This window comes from Schistocerca americana, chromosome 2 (genome assembly GCF_021461395.2).
Source record: "Schistocerca americana isolate TAMUIC-IGC-003095 chromosome 2, iqSchAmer2.1, whole genome shotgun sequence".
NCBI classification, from domain to species: Eukaryota; Metazoa; Arthropoda; class Insecta; order Orthoptera; family Acrididae; genus Schistocerca; species Schistocerca americana.
In genome coordinates this window covers 1,005,962,537-1,005,981,342 of record NC_060120.1, presented here as the reverse complement: position 1 = coordinate 1,005,981,342, position 18,806 = coordinate 1,005,962,537, and the positions used below count along the sequence as shown (strand labels likewise).

At 41.7% G+C, this 18,806-nt stretch overlaps 1 pseudogene; it reads left to right on the top strand.

The window, feature by feature from the left end:
* Positions 1-11,085: 11,085 nt before the first annotated feature.
* Positions 11,086-11,203, top strand: LOC124597466 (annotated as a pseudogene).
* The last annotated feature ends 7,603 nt before the right edge of the window (positions 11,204-18,806 follow it).

Genomic DNA, 18,806 nt, shown 5'->3' with positions numbered 1-18,806 from the left:
GTTGGAGCATATGGTAAGGAGTGAGACTAACATTTTTCAAAACTGTCAGATGTGGAGATCTATTATTAACGGCACCATACCTGAGGACAAGTGTCTTCCAGGCACAAATAACCCAAAAATTCCTCACTACCTCATTGGAGATGATGCTTTTGGCTTACATAAGCTCCTCAAACCGTACAGTGGAAATAGTTTGACGGTAGAGTAAAGGATCTACCACTATCGTGTGTGCAGAGTTCGCAGGTACGTGGAATGCACTTTTGGAATACTTAGCAACAAATGGAGGATCTTCCATCGCGCACTTAACTTGGATCTTGACTATGCTACGGACATAGTGAAAACTTGTGTAGTTTTTCACAATTTCGTACGAGACCGAGGTGCTTTTCAAATGGAAAACACGTTGTCCATCTCGGGTTTTGAAGATGTCCTCTCGGGTGAAATAACGAGAAATCAGGCAACTATGTTGGCAAAAAATGTGTTGAATGATCATTACCGAAGTGGGTTCAGTGAGTTGGCGATTTTCTAAAATCTGAATTACCTCGATACTTATGACAAAAATGGTGTTCTGTACTATAGTATGATATGTGTTTTAAATAAATGTCACTGATTATTTTCTTAATTTTCAAATCATTTCCTTTTAAATGTTCTCAGATTCGCCGTGAGTTTACCTACTCCCATAATGTGCTACGCGTCTTACTCAACAAAAATGAATTCGTTACTTACCCAATCCTATATTTTTAGAGACGTCAGATTCATCAAAGTCGGTAAAAATTTCAACACAAACATCTTTCTATGCTTCCTGCGTCATCAATTTATCCTTATATTTGTCACAAGTTTCGTCCCACAGCACTGGCTTAGATTGCACTGCGGAAATCATCCGATCCACATCAACATCTGGTAAATCGCTCATTTTATCAGAAAAACTGCGACAACAAATAAACAAGAGATAATGTTTGAAGACCTCCGCTCGCTATCAGGTTAAAACAGAAACTGAACCGTGCGTGTGTGAACGCCTTGATTGCTCTCTGTTTCGTGGATGCGGGTTCCAACCTCATAGAAACCTGATGAAACCTATTCGGGTGCAGGGAGTATTCGGTGCTACACTGTTCCTATTAGGTACCGAATAGGAACCAAAGCACCGTTTCACACTTGTCGGTAGCGACCTAAAAGGAACCGACAACTAAGCGAACAGAACGGAACCGCGTACGTGTGTAACAGGTCTAACGCATGTGTGTAATGTGGCGTCAACTTTGTATTTGTTGATGATGAGAGAAGGGATAGGGTGAATCCTGGTGTACTCCTCTTGAACGAAGCACCAAGAGGGCCACCGAGTTTAACGCCCCCATCTGGTGGACGTCTTGCCATTGACGGTGTCACATGTCCTCACTTAATGAGGATACCGGAGAGACTTTTGTAATTGAATCTATGACACTGGTGCAAAGATTACGCCACCACCCCTCCTGACCTTTGCCACAAAGACAGCCGCTGACGTACCCATCCAATTACTGGCCACGCTCAACGTTGCTTATCTTCGGTGATCTTACAAGCCAAGAATGTTGGCATACTTTTAGTAAATGTATTATAATATTTAAGTATTTTAATTATAGAACTTGCAGACCTATAGTTATGACTAAAACTCGCTTCAAACACTGCATAAAAACCTTTAAATCCCTAGATTTACAACAAGAGTATAAAGAAAAGAAGACCAAAACATCCAGAAGCATTCGGAGCTCATATTGTAGCAGACACTAGGATCCGGTGGGTCCCTGTTAAGAATCCAGCAAGTGCTTACGTTTTGAACAGATGATGGCTCTGAGCGCTATGGGACTTAACTTCTGAGGTCATCAGTCCCCTAGAACTTAAAACTACTTAAACCTTACTAACCTAAGGATATCACACACATCCATGCCCGAGGCACGATTCGAACCTGCGACCTTAGCGGTTGCGCGGCTCCAGACTGCTGCGCCTAGAACCGCTCGGCCACTCCGGCCGGCTTACGTTTTGAACACAAAATGATCAGTAATGCTAACCGGAGACCTCTGGTGTGAGGAATACACTATTTTTGCTAACAGCGTTGTCAGAGAGGATGGACGAGCGGATAGAGTTTCAGGAAAACATCTGGTTTTGGGTGGAATCTGTACCTGAAAGTCAAAAGCATCTGTAGTGTTCAACGTCATGAGATTATAGAGGGCAATGCAAGACACTCCATTAGAGCCACATAATGTATACCTACAGGACATGTGCGTTGTCCTGGTGACCTCTCCATTGGCAACATAATCCGGGATAGCAGCTGAAAACGGTATAAAGGCAGTAGGATTAGTTACGAATAGGAGGGAAGCGTATAGAATCTGTTAGTGTGAACGGTTCAGCAGTGTAGTTGGTCTCATCAGATGGGGTAACAAACCAACGCCAACAACAATATTTCAAGTATATATGCCGACGTCACAAGCAGAAGATACAGAAGAAGAGAAAGCACTGAGTGGAAAATTCAGTACGCGAAAAGAGAGGACTCACGGCCACATGGAACCATGAAATAGGGGAAGGGATAGAAATTTTGTGCTTGGTACCAGTAACGAGAGAGGAGATAGGCTAACTGAGTGCTTCATTACATTTCACCTGTTAACAGAAAATACACTATTGAGAAGCCGCAAATGGAGGAGGTGTTTTGGGTGAAGTTCCAGAGACACAGGAATATTCTAGGTGAATTAGGTCATGGCCAAATAGCGATTCGAAAATGAGATATGGGACCGCAAGGCGTACTGAGTAGTGGATATAGCCACAAAACATAATGTAATGGTCATGAAGCGTAGAATAAGAGAACCGTCCGATAGACTCAGTGTGAAAATAAGTGGGCTATTGAATTGCTGAGCACTGATGAAATGCGTTCGTAGTTTTTTTTTTTATACTGTGATAATGAATAACACAATAAGCAGTTCCTTTTAAAAGGAATGGACCAAGGCAAAAATGGCATTCTTCGCCAAAAGAAGTTTACTCATTCCAACATAGGCCTTAATCTGACGAAGTAATCTGCGAAAGTGAAATCTTGGAGCGCAGCATTGTATGGTAGTTAATCATGGACTGTGGGAAAACCGTAAATGAAGATCATGGAAGCGTTTAGAGTAAACCGCTGTAAGAGGATGGAGAAAATTAGGTTAACTGATAAGGAATGAGGAGGCCCCCCTCCCAATCAGTGAAGAAAGAAACGTACGGAAAACACTGAGAAGAGAACGGAACAGGATGATATAACATGTGTTAAGACGTCAGGGGATAACGTTTAGTGTAATAGGGGAGGGTAAAACCTGCAGGGGGAGGCAAGGAGTGGAATACATCCATAATAACTGACGTTAAGGTTCAAGTGCTACGCTGAATGAGAAGGTTGGTGCAAGAGAGGAATTCATAGGCAAACAAGTTACCAGACTTATAGCTAACAAAAGACGGGAATGGTCCATAGTTCTCTGATGATTACAATATGACAGATTCCCCTTTGCAACTGCTATACTAGTAATTATTTCACGTAACAGTATTTAAAATGTGATTCGAATATTTTCTTTATTGCCAATCAAAAGTAAGCTCCTAATTGCCCCTACAGTATGGTACTGAATATGTCGTGGTGTTGACATAGATCCCTTTTGTGCCCATAATTTAACACAGCGTGCAGCCATTCAAGCAATACGTTGATTACATCCAGCGATACGAAAAAACAGATCTTTCGAAAGTGACTCTGTCTTCTGTAGCCTGTGAGAACTCGCCTTATATCGCCTCAAAATCTAAGATTTCATATCCGTCAATAAGACACTTAGCTTCAAGATTAGACGTAATGATTCTAAATGGTGAAATAAATGGCGAATTCATGTAGTTCCACGCATCATTGCAAATATTTGCTTATCACAATCACATTAAGCGATCATGAGTCGTATTCAAACGTCCCAGAATTGAGCCACATTGAAAACAGCTCATTAAAATCTTAACTGAAATAACAATAACATCTGGCATTTAATAAAACATCATTTTACACTTCTTTAGCCACTTTCAAAGAGCGACGATTGGTATCTGAACTGTTGATAACATTAGCTAATGCCACTTGACGTTCTATATAAACTGGAGCACACACTTTGACGTCATCACGATGCCGGTCAGTATGCTACGAGTTACGTTAGCGCTATTAGCTCTCGCTCCGTGTGTGCTTGGTGGGTTTGTTGCAAATGTTCTTCAACTACTTTGCGTTTCCGACAGCTATAGTGGTACTTTCGTCACACTCAGACGTTTCCGTTTCCAGGGGCAACGCTATTCCCAAGTCGCAAGCTGGATGAAGATCGTTTTAGCGGCAAGGAGTTATACAGCGAGCGTATCTATGGGGGAGAGGACGCCGTCCCAGGCGAGTATCATTGGCGTCGACGACTGATGTCAGATACGACTAAACCCAACCGTATAACATGAAAATAACAGTCGATAGGGTGATATTCATTGGGATATTTCGCGGAGAATCGTACCGATTATATTTGTTTCGGAATACTTTTGTACTATATCTCTTTATCAGAAACACGGCTAAGAGAAGAGAAAGACAATTTTTGACACAAAAGCATTAGTGGTGTTGGTTTTTTTGCAGTTCTCGGTGTTGTATAAAAATAACTTTCTTCAAACTCTTCTACGAACACGTTACAAGAAGTGAACACAGGAGAGAAGGTGTTTTCTGGATGTATGATTTTTCTACGGATTTGTTTACATTAAAGTAGAAGACGCTGAAACAGTCCGACTGAAATTAACGAAATTAACGCTCTTGAAATTCACAGAATGTAGAGGAGCCCTGTAAGATACAGCATTAGCAATGACCTTCACAATAAATATAGATAAATTAAGTACCTTGGCCAATGCAATAACGTGATGGGAAAGGACGAAGTGCTGCAGATACGTAATGACTTCGCTACCGTGTGTTGCTGTGTATTGCTATGAATCGTTCTATTTTAGGCGTCGGCCCGATATGTTTCGGAGGACTGCAGTGGTGGAGATTTAGACTGACCACGAAAGTACTTGGGCTCGAACAAACAGATCTGTATGAACGTTTGGTTACAGGACCATTATGTACCTCTAACTGTGTTAGTGGGTGTCGTTTTCCTGCAAAACTCTGCAGTCATGCTCTAGATATCACTGTAGATGTAACTGTAGACGCCATACGCAATGCAGCAATCTTAACTATAAATGTAAATGCGGAATGTCAATAAAATGCTCCGAGGAATACGAATTACTGCAAAACGCACAGTGCAGAAATGCAAGTTGATCGAATGGCGTATTTGCACATTCTATAATATCAGTGTCGAACGCCACGTAAATGACACTTTTGAAGTTGTTCTCTGGTTCACCAATATCGTAGCCAGCGTTCTGCCACGCGTAACGAAGCATTAGTCTGCATACTCCCGCAGATAACTGACTGTAAACGACAGAATGCATATTCATGGTAAAAAATCTGTCGTGCAATTTCGGCTGCATATTATTACTGGAACGTAGTTTAATGAAGTCTGTTATTCTCTTGGCATATATTTTACATTGCCTGAAGAAATACACATCCAGAGGTTGTGCATATTTTGTAGTTTTAGGCGGAATGATTTTGAAATCTACATGTTTTCTGCCAGATGCTTCCAGCAGTACTCGTTCATCCTTATGTCCAGACCAGGAGTCACTAAGTACTAATGACTAACTCGACAAATGTGGATTCAAAATTGACAGAAAAAACGTCTTCAGATGTTGTTTCGTCATCTTCCCAGTCACACTTGCATCGACTACGACATTTGGATGGCACCGCGTTTCTATTTCCCATGACACGCGGGGTCCAAACTTTCCACTGGATTCTTGGAAGCAAATATAGAGTTTGTCTGCCAATCGTCCGTCCATTGATATAGTAACATCGATCGTGTAAATATGTGTTGCACAGTTAACTGATTTGCAACATCGCGATACTTTCATGGATAGTGTTCTGTCACAAGAAAGTTCATAGTTGAACTGACTCTGAGCACAGTTCCATACAGAACTAATATCGATGTTTTCTCTCGTGATATGCTCATTGACGTCAGCAACAAACGTTTGAGCTCTTTCAATCAGCACTTCTTCGTCATCCTTATCTTTTCGTGCTTGGAGCATAGTGATACGGCGTGATGTTATCCTAAACTCCTTTCTAAAATTAGTAATAAATCCTAGCGAAGCTGTAAAGTTTGTACACCCGAGATTTCTGGTTACGCCCATTGCCCTATGTTGTAAATTCCAATAATGAACGGCGGAACCGCATTCTCGCGCTTCATCGAATTTCGCCATTACACGCTCATTGATGGTCTTGAACAGCAGTGTACGATTTCCTATTAAAACTGCATTTCCTTCTCTTTTCTTTGCCACGTAATCCAGTATGTTTTTAATATTGCTTTTAGACTTCAGTTTAGGGTATCTTTTCAGAAGCTTGTCGTATGTGTCGAAACATCTTATGTAATAATCATCGTACATGTTCTCCAGTGTGTTGTCATCAAACGCCGTGATGATACTTGCAACTTTAACCTTCTTCTTGGAAGACGGTTGGTATTCACTGTCACTGCTTCCATCGCCTCTTCCCGTACTTGCCGAAGCACTACCGTTTGCAATGAGTTGTTCGTCATTATCATCCCTATCATCATCATTATGTGTTAGTGTTACAACAGTATCTGTTTCTAACTTATGCTCATTTTTCTGCACTATAATAGATACTAGAAAACATCCGAATGATTCGTCTTCTACACCGATATCATCTTCACGAAGAAGGGTTCTTCGTAACTTCATCTCAACCAATCGCAATACATTTGCAGGACTGAGTACCAATCGCCGAGCCATCTGACGCTTCAATACACAAATAATGTCACAAAACGCAACTTCAGAGGCACACTGCACCGTCCCTACTGGTCCCGACTGGCGTACCGGCAGGTCAGTGTGCAATGCGGCATGGCATAGGCAGAGGCCTCTTACGGACGACTGCAAAGTTTTGCAGATGTGGGAGTATCACTAGTGCAATACGAAACCTTTACATTATTTCTCAAACGATTTTGGTGTATTTGTGTTTGTTCGAGCACAAGTACTTTCCTGGTGAGATCTTTCCAACTTCTTTTGATGTGAAGGTCACCAGGTGGCGTGCATGTGATTTCAGTCGCGTCACGTAAATATTTGAATGAACATTTTGTAATCAGTGCAGAACTTGCAGTGTCTTGTAACGTACTGTGATATTTATGCGCGTGGCGTCACAAAGATTCAGCTCGCCCGTTTTCGTAAACTAGAAGCTAATTTTTGGGATCGAGTTTATCTGTTCAATCCATTGTCTTCTGTTTCCAATCCTACCAGCCTCTTCTGCATTATGAGTAGTTTATTGCCCTTCTCGAAAACGTGCCTATGGAACTGTAACTTTTACTAGAACTTCAAATTACGTCTACTGATAAAGTATTTGTTATCTATTTGCACAGCCTGAGTACATTATACTAACTGTATTTAGTAGTCCTGTTTATTGCTTTGATCTTCCTTATCCATTAATTTATTCTCTGATACAAGATAGCTTCACGCCGACGTGCCGCCATGTTGTCGACACCTGTTGCTAAAATCTTTGTCTCATAAATGGTAAGTCAGTTTGCGAGTATTCAGATTTTTCATTCGTACACAACTATTTCGGTTCATTAATAATAAATAATAAGTAATATACAGATACATTAACGTGAATTTATACGCTATTGCGGAATGCCGGCCAGGGTGGCCGAGAGGTCCTAGGCGCTACAGTCTGGAACCGCGCGACCGCTACGGTCGCGGGTTCGAATTCTGCCTCGGGCATGGATGTGTGTGATGTCATTAGGTTGGTTAGGTTTAAGTAGTTCTAAGTTCTAGGCGACTGATGACCTCAGAAGTTAGGTCTCATAGTGCTCAGACCCATTTGAACCACCTTCCGGTATGGAGACCCCTGTGGGAAACTAAATAGTTTGTTTCTTCGTATAGCAGTGAAGCATTTTGTAGAGTACATGGTATTAACGCGTATCCCATTTTCAATAATGTGTGCAGGACTTGCTTTCGAATTACATCATGTTCAAACTGACTTGCCGAAGTATTTCAGTGATAAACGTTTGTGAGTCAATGTTCAGTAATTACAGTCACGAGGAAACATATTCAGAGCACTACTTTTGGCTGTAAGCCGGAAGTATCCACATTATATGATCTTTGGTTAGGACTTTATCAGCGTTTGTCAAATTCGTTTACCATTGCGCACTGCGTAAGTGTATGTGTTGCTGTTACGGTTTCATTGATTTTTTGTGATCATATACCGTTTTTAATTGAATACGTGCGCACTATAATTGATATTTTAGAGCACAGCTTTATACATCAGAGCTTTATCTATCTATTGATGATTGTAGGTCAGTTTCAGACACAACTCACAAATCTGACACTTTGCAATAAGGAGCTGCAGTATTTGAACAAAAACCAATGAAATAAAATACTGTTTTTTAATAAACCACTTTCTAAGACTAGATAATTTGCTCCTGAGGTGTAATTTTTAGCAGAGTCCTACGCTCTAAGAAGTAGGTTACTAGTCATCCAGAATATAAGAGGCTGTAGAGCTATTAACAGTAAAACGTCTAATTTCCTCGAAGGAGTTACCACTGCTCAGTATACCCACCAACTGAACTGAGGCGCTTGAACCGATAGATCCACATTATATTCCTGTGTAATAGAAATATGCCTATTGTAATCGGAACCAATATGTGACACCCGTCTGAGAGCTTTCGTCAGTACGGAAACGTTAGAAGTGTCCACAGGTGAAAGAAAAAATATAAAGTAGTCGGATAGATGTCTGCACTGTATGAAGGAAGGTCAAAACACTATACAGCGGAACTGTGTCACAAAATATGATGCCTTTGTGTGTGACCATTGTCGAAGATTAGTACAACTACGCTGATTGGCGCGGGACCCCCCGTCGGAGGTTCGAGTCCTCCCTCGGTCATGGGTGTGTGTGCCGTCCTTAGTGTCAGTTAGTTTAAGTTAGATTAAATAGCGTGTAAGCTGAGGGACCGACGACTTCAGCAGTTTGGTCCCATAAGACCTTACTAAATTTTAGCGCTGATTGTAAAGCACATTTAGTTCGAAACACTTCATCACAATTTCAAGAGGTGTGCCAAATGATTGTTGTGTTTAAAATATTACAGAAGTGACGGTTCTCGACAATGGAATGCTGCACCTACTCAATAAGGTCGACAGACGGCCTTGCCGCCCTTTCTTTTCGGTACAGAAGTTTGCAAGACTTTGGCAAACTACATGCAGCAACAAGATATCATCATGAAGTCCAGTCCGTCTACAAGTCAGAGCAGAAGCCAAAATTTCGACCGCCTCTAATTCGTGTGTAATCGGAAGCTTCCGTGTTGGCCAGAATAAAACTAAATGTTGTGGATTGTCAGGAGAGCCAACCCACGAAGTTTAGAGGAAGCCGAAAGGCACGCGTTTAAGCTCACGCAGGCTGGCGTGAGGTCTGGAACACGACAAGGAAATTAGAACTTAGAAAAACGGACGCAGATGGTGGAATACTTAACTTTAATCCATAATGTTGAACGTAGCTCTTGGCTGTACATTATTTACAATATCAATAGCAACTGACAATGGCGCCTTGCTAGGTCGTAGCAAATGACATAGCTGAAGGCTATGCTAACTATCGTCTCGGCAAATGAGAGCGTATTTTGTCAGTGAACCATCGCTAGCAAAGTCGGCTGTACAACTGGGGCGAGTGCTAGGAAGTGTCTCTAGACCTGCCGTGTGGCGGCGCTCGGTCTGCAATCACTGATAGTGGCTGCACGCGAGTCCGACGTATACTACCGGACCGCGGCCGATTTAAAGGCTACCACCTAGCAAGTGTGGTGTCTGGCGGTGACACCACACTAAAAGCCCCACTTATCATCCACTGAAACGGTGATATTGTGAGCGATTTGGAAGCACTGTTTGTAGCACAGCTTAATGTTGGATGTTTCACACATTCTCGTCATTAGCATCGCACGGCATACTATAATACGCCTGCGTAAGAAACTTACTGTAAGAACTGCTGTTGACAAGTGTCCATATCGGAAAATAGAAATATTTTTAAGGTGACGTCCTTAAATTACTGTAATACCTTGCCCGAAACTACTTGCACTCTGACAGCATTACTAATAGAAATCCTTTAACCATCATTTCCAGGCCATCGTGATTTGCTTCCTATACCTAGCAACATCTCATCGAAGTTATTTAAATTATTTTTCAACAGTCGTCACATTTCAGAATAATTAGATACTCGTTAACAGCACTGACCGTCGGTTTGCAGTATTTCATTCTCGGAAAAAGAAACAATGACGCACAGAGCCCGCTGAATGTGTGATCTGTAAGTAGTTGACAGGTACCTTTCTTTCACATTGCCACTTTTGCGTATGACAGATTTGCTGGAGCATGTATCAGCAAGACGTCCTTTCTTCCGAAACTGGTATTGCTTCAATTCTTTCCCTTCGTTTAAATGCTGAGACATCATTCGCTTGCAATTTACTTATTTAATAAACGCTTCAAACTGTAACCGCTGGGATAAAATCGGGTGTTATAAATATACTGTTCCATGTTCCTAGGCTGTAAGACAAACTTTAAGAGCAGTGAATTTCGTTCCCTGGAAAAAGATGAACTATTTTCCCTATGTTCCTTTTCACACATTTCTATTTTAGACTATCCCATGTTGTCTTATTCGTGGTATTCTTCTGGTTTTATTAGGCGGTAGAGACGCGAAGAAAAATAGCAACCGCGGTCGCAGTCTGATAAATCGTCTCAGTTGTGTTACTTTTCTGCCTGTGTTTTCAATTCTTTATTGGGTAATCACCGTCAGACAAGTGAGAAATGCCCCTTAACGTCGCAAACGGGGATTGGATGACAGTTTTGGGGAGGTGGATGCTCTTCATTGCTATGCTGTTTATACGTAGTTAACGGATAACAAATACAAACGTTTTCGTCTGTTAAAGTCCGCAAGTTGTCACGATTCCCGTCACGATGAACTGTACATATTGTGCTTCTTGAATTTTTATTGTAGGTAGTATTGGCTGAGGCAACGACCTTGCCGCAGTGAATACACCGGTTCCCGTCAGATCACCGAAGTTAAGCGCTGTCGGGCGTGGCTGGCACTTGGATGGGTGACCATCCGGGCGCCAATGTGCTGCTGCCATTTTTCGGGGTGCACTCAGCCTCGTGATGCCATTTGAGGAGCTACTCGACCGATTAGTAGCGGCTTCGGTCAAGATTACCATCATAACGACCGGGAGAGCGGTGTGCTGACCACACGCCCCTCCTATCCGCATCCTCAGTGAGGATGACACGGCGGTTGGATGGTCCCGATGGGCCACTTGTGGCCTAATGACGGAGTGCTATAGTATTGACTGAGAAGTGGATTGCAAAGTATGAGTGCTATACTCCGTACATCACAAGAATAAACCTCATGTAAAGATTACTCTATTCTTCCGCGTTCGCTGAAACCTAATTCGATGTCGTTTCACGTGGAGTGGAAACCAAGCTTTCCGCGTTCGCTGAAACCTAATTCGATGTCGTTTCACGTGGAGTGGAAACCAAGCTTTCTCTAGTACAGTCAAGTACGATAATGAGGATACGTATTATGCTGTGCGTTACGCGTACATCGACTCAGTGATAACACGGGGCAACAGCCTTACCGGCGCATTAACGTGGACAGTACTGGCCAGGCAAGTTATATTGGGGTAGCTGCAGTGATGTGAATAGTTGCAGTAAAGTAAGAAGAAAAGAGACGAGGGAAGAACAATATAGCTTTGAATACCTTTTAATTTTTAAACAGAAGGAAATTATGTATGGCAAAACTCAGGAGATAAACTTCGTATGTGACCTGACGGAAAACATAACATACCCTCGACCTTAGCCAACGTAGGTTTGCAATTAAAAACAAGACTGATGAAAATTTCTGACTTTAACGAGGGTAATTTTGAGCTACGCGTGGCGTAATAACGCACTGCTGATTTCCCATGTAGTTAAATATTTAAGCCACAGAGCGTGTTACAATCAGTCGTCTGCCAATCTCCGAGCTCCACCCATGTCGGACTCCGAGGAATACATTTCAGTACTGCTATGTAGATAACGATGCCATCAACTACAGAATCCCAAGCCATCAAAGAGTCATTTCCTCCCGCTCTTTTACGACGTGATGTTCTGTATTTCGCCATCGTTCGGCAGTGACATATCACAAAGCTTCGTGCATTAGTTCCAGTACGTTTGACATCTTAAATGTCTTGTTATTTCTCGCTACAAATCCCTTAACTTCGTTCTAGTTCAGTTCTATTGGGTTCGGATAGCAGTGTTACGGTGGGTGACAACTGTAAAAATTTAGCATTTCTACAGTGTGCTCGACGCCGTGAAAATTGTTTTCCAACGTCATCATTCTGGCTCGCAAGAGGCCACATCTGTCGTAGAGAAAAATGGACATAGTCAAATAAAAAGTGTTTGATTTTTCATTTTGTCTCCAAAAAATTGTTTGTGTAACGTTTTCTTAACTTCAGCAATCTTTAACAATCTTTTATAAAATATCGATACTTAAGAATTTATATTTGCAACGAAAACCAGAGTTCTGCGAGCGATATGTAATTTAGAAGACATGAGTTTTCCTGAAAAATTATGTTTATGTATGAGTTAATTAACATATATTTGATGAATTTCATATTTAAATGGTATACGTATTCAAACCGAAAAAAATTGTGTACTTCAACAAGCTTCGAACTGCCGCCCCAAAGCATAAATGGGGAATATGCTACGACGCTAACGATTACGCCACGCATATAATTTACTCAGCAAACATTATTTAATACATAGTGTTTCTCGGAAAACGCTAGAGCTGATTTTTCCCTGAAAGGTTGTGATAAACATTAAGAACAACTTGAAGCTCGCCATTAACGGTCTTCCGCACGCATGTTTCACTACGAAGCAGCAGGCAGTGACATTCATTTTCACAATATATTTTAACAGCGATTCAATCAGAGCACTAGTAGCGTTAAGAAGACTATGACCGTACAGATTTTCAGATTTTTTAAATAAGAATTACGTAGCTCAAGCATGATTTTAAAAAAAAAACGTTGATAACTGTTAATATATCAGAATGTCCAAAGGTTTCATTTACAATGACATAGTATTAAGACATCTAATACATAGACCATGTGATCAAAAATATCCTAACATCCCCAAACACGTATGTTTTTCATAATAAGTGCATTACTGGTAGGTACTCGATATCAGCAACCTCAGGAGTCATTAGACATCGTGAGACCAGAATGGGGCGCTCCGCGGAACTCACGGACTTGGAACGTGGTCAGGTCAGTGTGTGTCACTTGTGCGATACGTCTGTACGCGAGATTTCCACACTCCTAAACATCCCTAGGTCAACTGTTTCCTACGTGATAGTGAAGTGGAAACGTGAAGGGGCACATAAAGGACAAAAGCGTACAGGCTGACCCCGTCTGTTGACTGACAGAGACCGCCGACAGTCGAAGAGGGTCGTAATGTGTAATAGGCAGACATCTATCCAGACCATCATACAAGAAATCCAGACTGCATCAGGATCCACTGCAATAACTATGACGGGAGGTCAGCAATCTTGGATATCTAGTCGAGCGGTTGCTCGTAAGTCACACATCACGCCGGTAAATGGCAAACGACGCCTCGCTTGGTGTAAGGAGGGTAAACATTGGTCGACTGAACAGAGGAGAAACGTTGTTTGAAGTGACGAATCACAGTGCTCCATGTGGAGATCCGATAGCAGAGGGTGGGTATGGCGAATGCCCGGTGATCGTCATTTGCCATCGTGTGTAGTGCCAACAGTAAAATTCGGAGGCGGTGGTGTTATGGTATGGTCGTGTTTTTCAAGAAGGGGGCCTGCACAAAGTCCTGACCTGAATCCTATAAAACACGCTTGGGATGTTTAGGAACGCAGACTTCGTGTCAGGCCTCACAGCCCGACATCGATACCTCTCCTCAGTACAGCACTCCGTGAAGAATGGTCTGCCATTCCCCAAGAAACCTTCCATCACCTGATTCAACGTATGCCTGCGAAGCGGAAGCTATCATCAAGGCTAAGAGTGCGCCAATCCCATACTGAATTCCAGCATTACCGGTGGATGGCGCCACGAATTTGTAAGTCATTTTTAGCCAGGTGTCCAGTACAGATACTTTCGATCATACAGGGTAAGTTGAACCTACTTCCAATAGCGGAACGACACCAGTATACGAGAGTTACGGATGCTGACCAATCATAGCACTTGTGTTTTTTTACATCAGGTGTATTTTTATAATGAACGAAGTATAGGGGATTTAAGCCAGGCGTCAATTAGGGGACACTGGCCAGATGTTTTCAAAGGCAGGAGAACAAGGCGTCATCTGTTGCAACAGATGGGCCTGTAAAGGAGAGCTGTGAAATGAGGATGAGTCTATTTCATGTGGAGGACTTATGAAGCTATAGTCCAAATAAAATTGATTCACGGTTAACGTTTGTCACTTGCCTCTGCAGTGTTGCCACATCGGCTGCCGACTACCGGTCGATTATAGAGGGTGAGTCACACTACAAATGATTTTAATGTTTAACGCGGAGCAATGTTGTAAGCGGTGGCCGCGGAGTGTGTTGGAAATACGAGCTCTGTTGACAGCTGCTTTTTGGTGACCAATGACTGAACTGCGGCTGATAACGCTTTTTGTAGCCCTGAATTTTAAACTCATGTCCTAACTTACCTGCAACCTCGTGATATTCAATGTACGCAAGATAACGGTGGTCAGCAATATGTGGCAGAACTAAAATCACGATCACTTTCAAGGCTGTTAAAACAAACCTTTACGAGAAAACTGAAGACAGAAAATGTTCAGTTTCAGCGCTAAAAGCAAACTGTAATTTCTCGATATCATTGTTTACCTGAAAGAATCCATATAGTGGTTTCACTTGTTGCTGGGTTACCAATGTTACCAACCAATGAGCAATCATGGTTGGCACTTGGTTGACGATTATAGGCGGCACAGTAACATTCATAGGTGACAGGAGAAAAATAAGAGCAAACAAAAAAGTAAATGATGCGGCAAAGTATTAGAAATAAAAAAACACACCTAACAAATTAATTGAATAAAAATACCCGTAATATTCAAACTATTTTCAGTTGATTCAGAATTCAAATTTTATGTACATTTGATGATATTCAGACTTATGACCTTCTACACCTCGTATTTATACGCTATACTGCACTACATCACTAAATATACATCTACATCATTAATCTAAAATTCACAATTAAATACCTGACAGAGGTTTTATCGAACCTCGCATTTATACGCCAGCCACTGCACTACACCACTAGATATACATCTACACGATTAATCTACATTTTACAATTAAGTTCCTGGCAGAGGGTTTACCGACCCATCATCAAGCTGTTTCTCTGTCGTTCTCCTCCCGGATAGCACGGGAGAAACGATCATTTAAATCTTTCTGTGTGAACTCTGATTTCTCTTTCTTATTATAGTGGTCATTTCTCATTATTTAGGTGAGCGCAAACAATTTATTTTCACTGTCGGAGAAGATTCTGCGGCAACAGAAAACATCTGTGCTTTAATGACTACCACCTCAGTTCTCGTATTATCCATGGTGCTCTCACACATATTTCGCGACAATACAAAGCGAGCTGCCCTTATTTTTCCTATGTATCCAATCAATACCGTCTGATGAGGATTCCATACCGTACAGCAGTACTCCAGAAGAGGATGGACAAGCAATTTCTGTGTGATCTTCCAATAAACTGCAGTCTTTGCTTTTCTTTACCCATAACATTATCTATGAGATCGTTCCAGTTTAAGTTATTAGTAACTGTTATGACTAAGAATTTAGTTGAATTTATGTCCTTCAGATTTGTGTGATCAATCGTGTAACCTAGACATAGCGAATTTTTCGCATTACTCATGTGTATGACTCCACACTGTTCATTTTTTATAGTGAACTGCCGCGTTTCGCACCACACAGGTATCTTGTCTGAATCATTTTGCGAGTGATTTTGATTATCTGGTGACTTCACAAGACGGCAAATGTCAGCACCATCTGCTAACATACTAAGAGTGCCGTTAACATTGTCTGGTTATGTAGATTAGGAACAGCAGAGGGCAAACCAGACATCCTAGGGGTACTTCTGTTTCACTCGATGACTTTCCGCCAACTATTACAACCTGTGATATTTCTGAAGGAAATCACGAATCCAGTCGCTCAAGTGAGTCAATAGTGCATAAGCACGCAGTCTGATTAGAATTACCTTGAGAGGAACAGTATCGAAAATCTTCTGGAAATCTAAAAACATGGAATCAGTCTAACATTCCCTGTCCATAGCATTAATTACTTCGAGAGAATAAACAGCTAGTAGTATTTCGCAGGAATGGTATTTTCTAAATCCGTGTTTCTCAATAAATCGTTTTCTTAGAGATAATTCATAATGATTATCACAATACTTGTTTCAAAATTCTACCGCAAATCGAAGTTAGTTATATGGGTCAGTAAATCAGTGGATTACTGCTATTAACATTTCTTGAGTATTGGCGTGAACTGTGGAGCCTTCCAGTCTTTAGATATGTATCTTTCGACGTGCGATGGCTGTATATGACTAAGTATGGAGCTATGGTATCAGCATAATCTGAAAGGAATCTGACTGGTACACGATTTGAACCGGAGGCCTTGCCTTTCTTAAGTGATTTAGACTTTTGCCCTACGCCTAGGAAAGCTACTGAGTTATTGATGTTTACTTAGTTTTCTTTGTTAAAGGAACTCCGGAGAACCATGTTCAGTAACTCTGTTTTGTGACGCTGTCATTAGTAACATCACTATTGTTATCGCGGACTGAAGGTATTGATTGTGTCTTACCGCTGATGCTCTTTACATACGACCAGAATCTCTCTGGGTTTTCTGTAAGATTTCGAGACAAGGTTTCCATGTGTAAACTATTAAAAGCGTCTCGAATTGAAGTTCGCGCTAATTTCGAGCTTCTGTAAAGCTTTGCCGATCTTGTGACTTTTGTGTTCCTTCAAATTTGGCACGCTTCATTTGTTGCTTCTGCAACGGTGTTCGGGACTGTGTTGTGTACCATGGGGGATCAGTACCATCTCTTGTTAATTTAGATGGTACATATCTCCAAATTGCCTTCGATACTATTCCTTTAAATTTAACGCACGGCTGGTCTACGCTTACATAGATTCGAAGGAGTGGAGAATGTTTTTAGGTGTCATGCGAATTTTTACCTGCTATTTTTAAATATAAGAATTTTATTTTAATTTTGGTGGGTCTAGATGTTAAGGTTTTCAGTCTCACTACAACAATCTCGTAGTCACTAATGCTTCCTGTTGCTTCCTATTTGCTCAGGATTATTTGTCGCTAAGAGGTCAAGTATGTTTCCGCAACCATTTACACCTCGAGTGCACTCCTGGATTAATAGCTCAAAATAAGTTTCCGAGAAAGCATTCAGTACCATTTCGGAATAAGTATTATGTCTATAATGGGCTTTGAACATGTACACTGCGTAACGCTGTAATATTTATCACTCTGGTGACCCACTCGAAACGGTGAATTGCAGTCTTCTGAAATTCGGCTTCACGCAATGTCGTGCGAATCTTTCTGATATAAGCCGATCTCTGTGATTACAATAACTGTATACGTGACGCTCACTTGTGCGGTACTGTGTCGTTAGTGCTGTGGATGAAACGCTTGCATATCATCAGCACCATAGTGTGTGTGTGTGTGTGTGTGTGTGTGTGTGTGTGTCTGTGTGTGTGCGCGCGCTTGTGTGTGTGGGGGGGGGGGAGTGTGAGGGGGGGGGGGGTGAGTGTTGTTTTTGGTGTGGTTATCATGTGCGATGAAATAAAAAATAAAAGTGCTAGCAGCAGGATTCTGGATCCAAAGACATTACAAAAGAAGGAGGGCAAGGAGAAGTGAACTGACCAATTATTATGGCAGTTTGGCAACGGCGAACGGTCACGACGTTCGCATTGAGCGCTCTGATTACAGCTGCGATGTTCCGCTTTTTCCAGGTCGACAACACATTACCAAGTAATTTATTAACTTTTACTTTTAAGGTAATTTACAGCAATAGAAATTAGTAAGAAGACTAATCGCCGTCGAAAACCTGAACCGGGAATTCGACAGTCTGCAACGCATAACTTGAGGAGTATGTCGTAAGACTCGATTTAATGCGTCGCTAGGCCGGTTCGCGCTAGAGTTAGAGAGTAGAAACATTGACATTATATCACATCACGACTAATTTTTGTACAATACACGCTGCCTGACAAAAAAATGTTAAGCACCCAGATGGGAAAGAGGAAATTACTGAAACTTTACAGGTTGAAGGGATATGTGATTTTATTTGTTATTATAAAAGCGAGTCAGATTTACAAACGATGTGGCAGTATGGACCCCCGTTTCAGAAAGATATTGCATTCCTCTGGAATGTATGCATGCACTGATTCGGTTGCGAATGGTGTCCTGTGCTGAGACAGATGGCCCCCAACTATTGTCAGTGGTCCTTGATATCGTGGATGCTGGCACTAGAAGGGACCTTATGTCCGAGCCGGTTCCACAAATGTTCTGTTGGCTACAGTTCTGGAGCTCTTGCTGATCACGAGGGTATCGCAACATATCGGACACAGTTCACAGAGACTCGTGCCATGTGCCATGTGCTCCACTTAAAAATGGCACCGCGATAATGCGGCATGAGGTGACACCTGAGGAAGCAGGATGTCGGTGACGT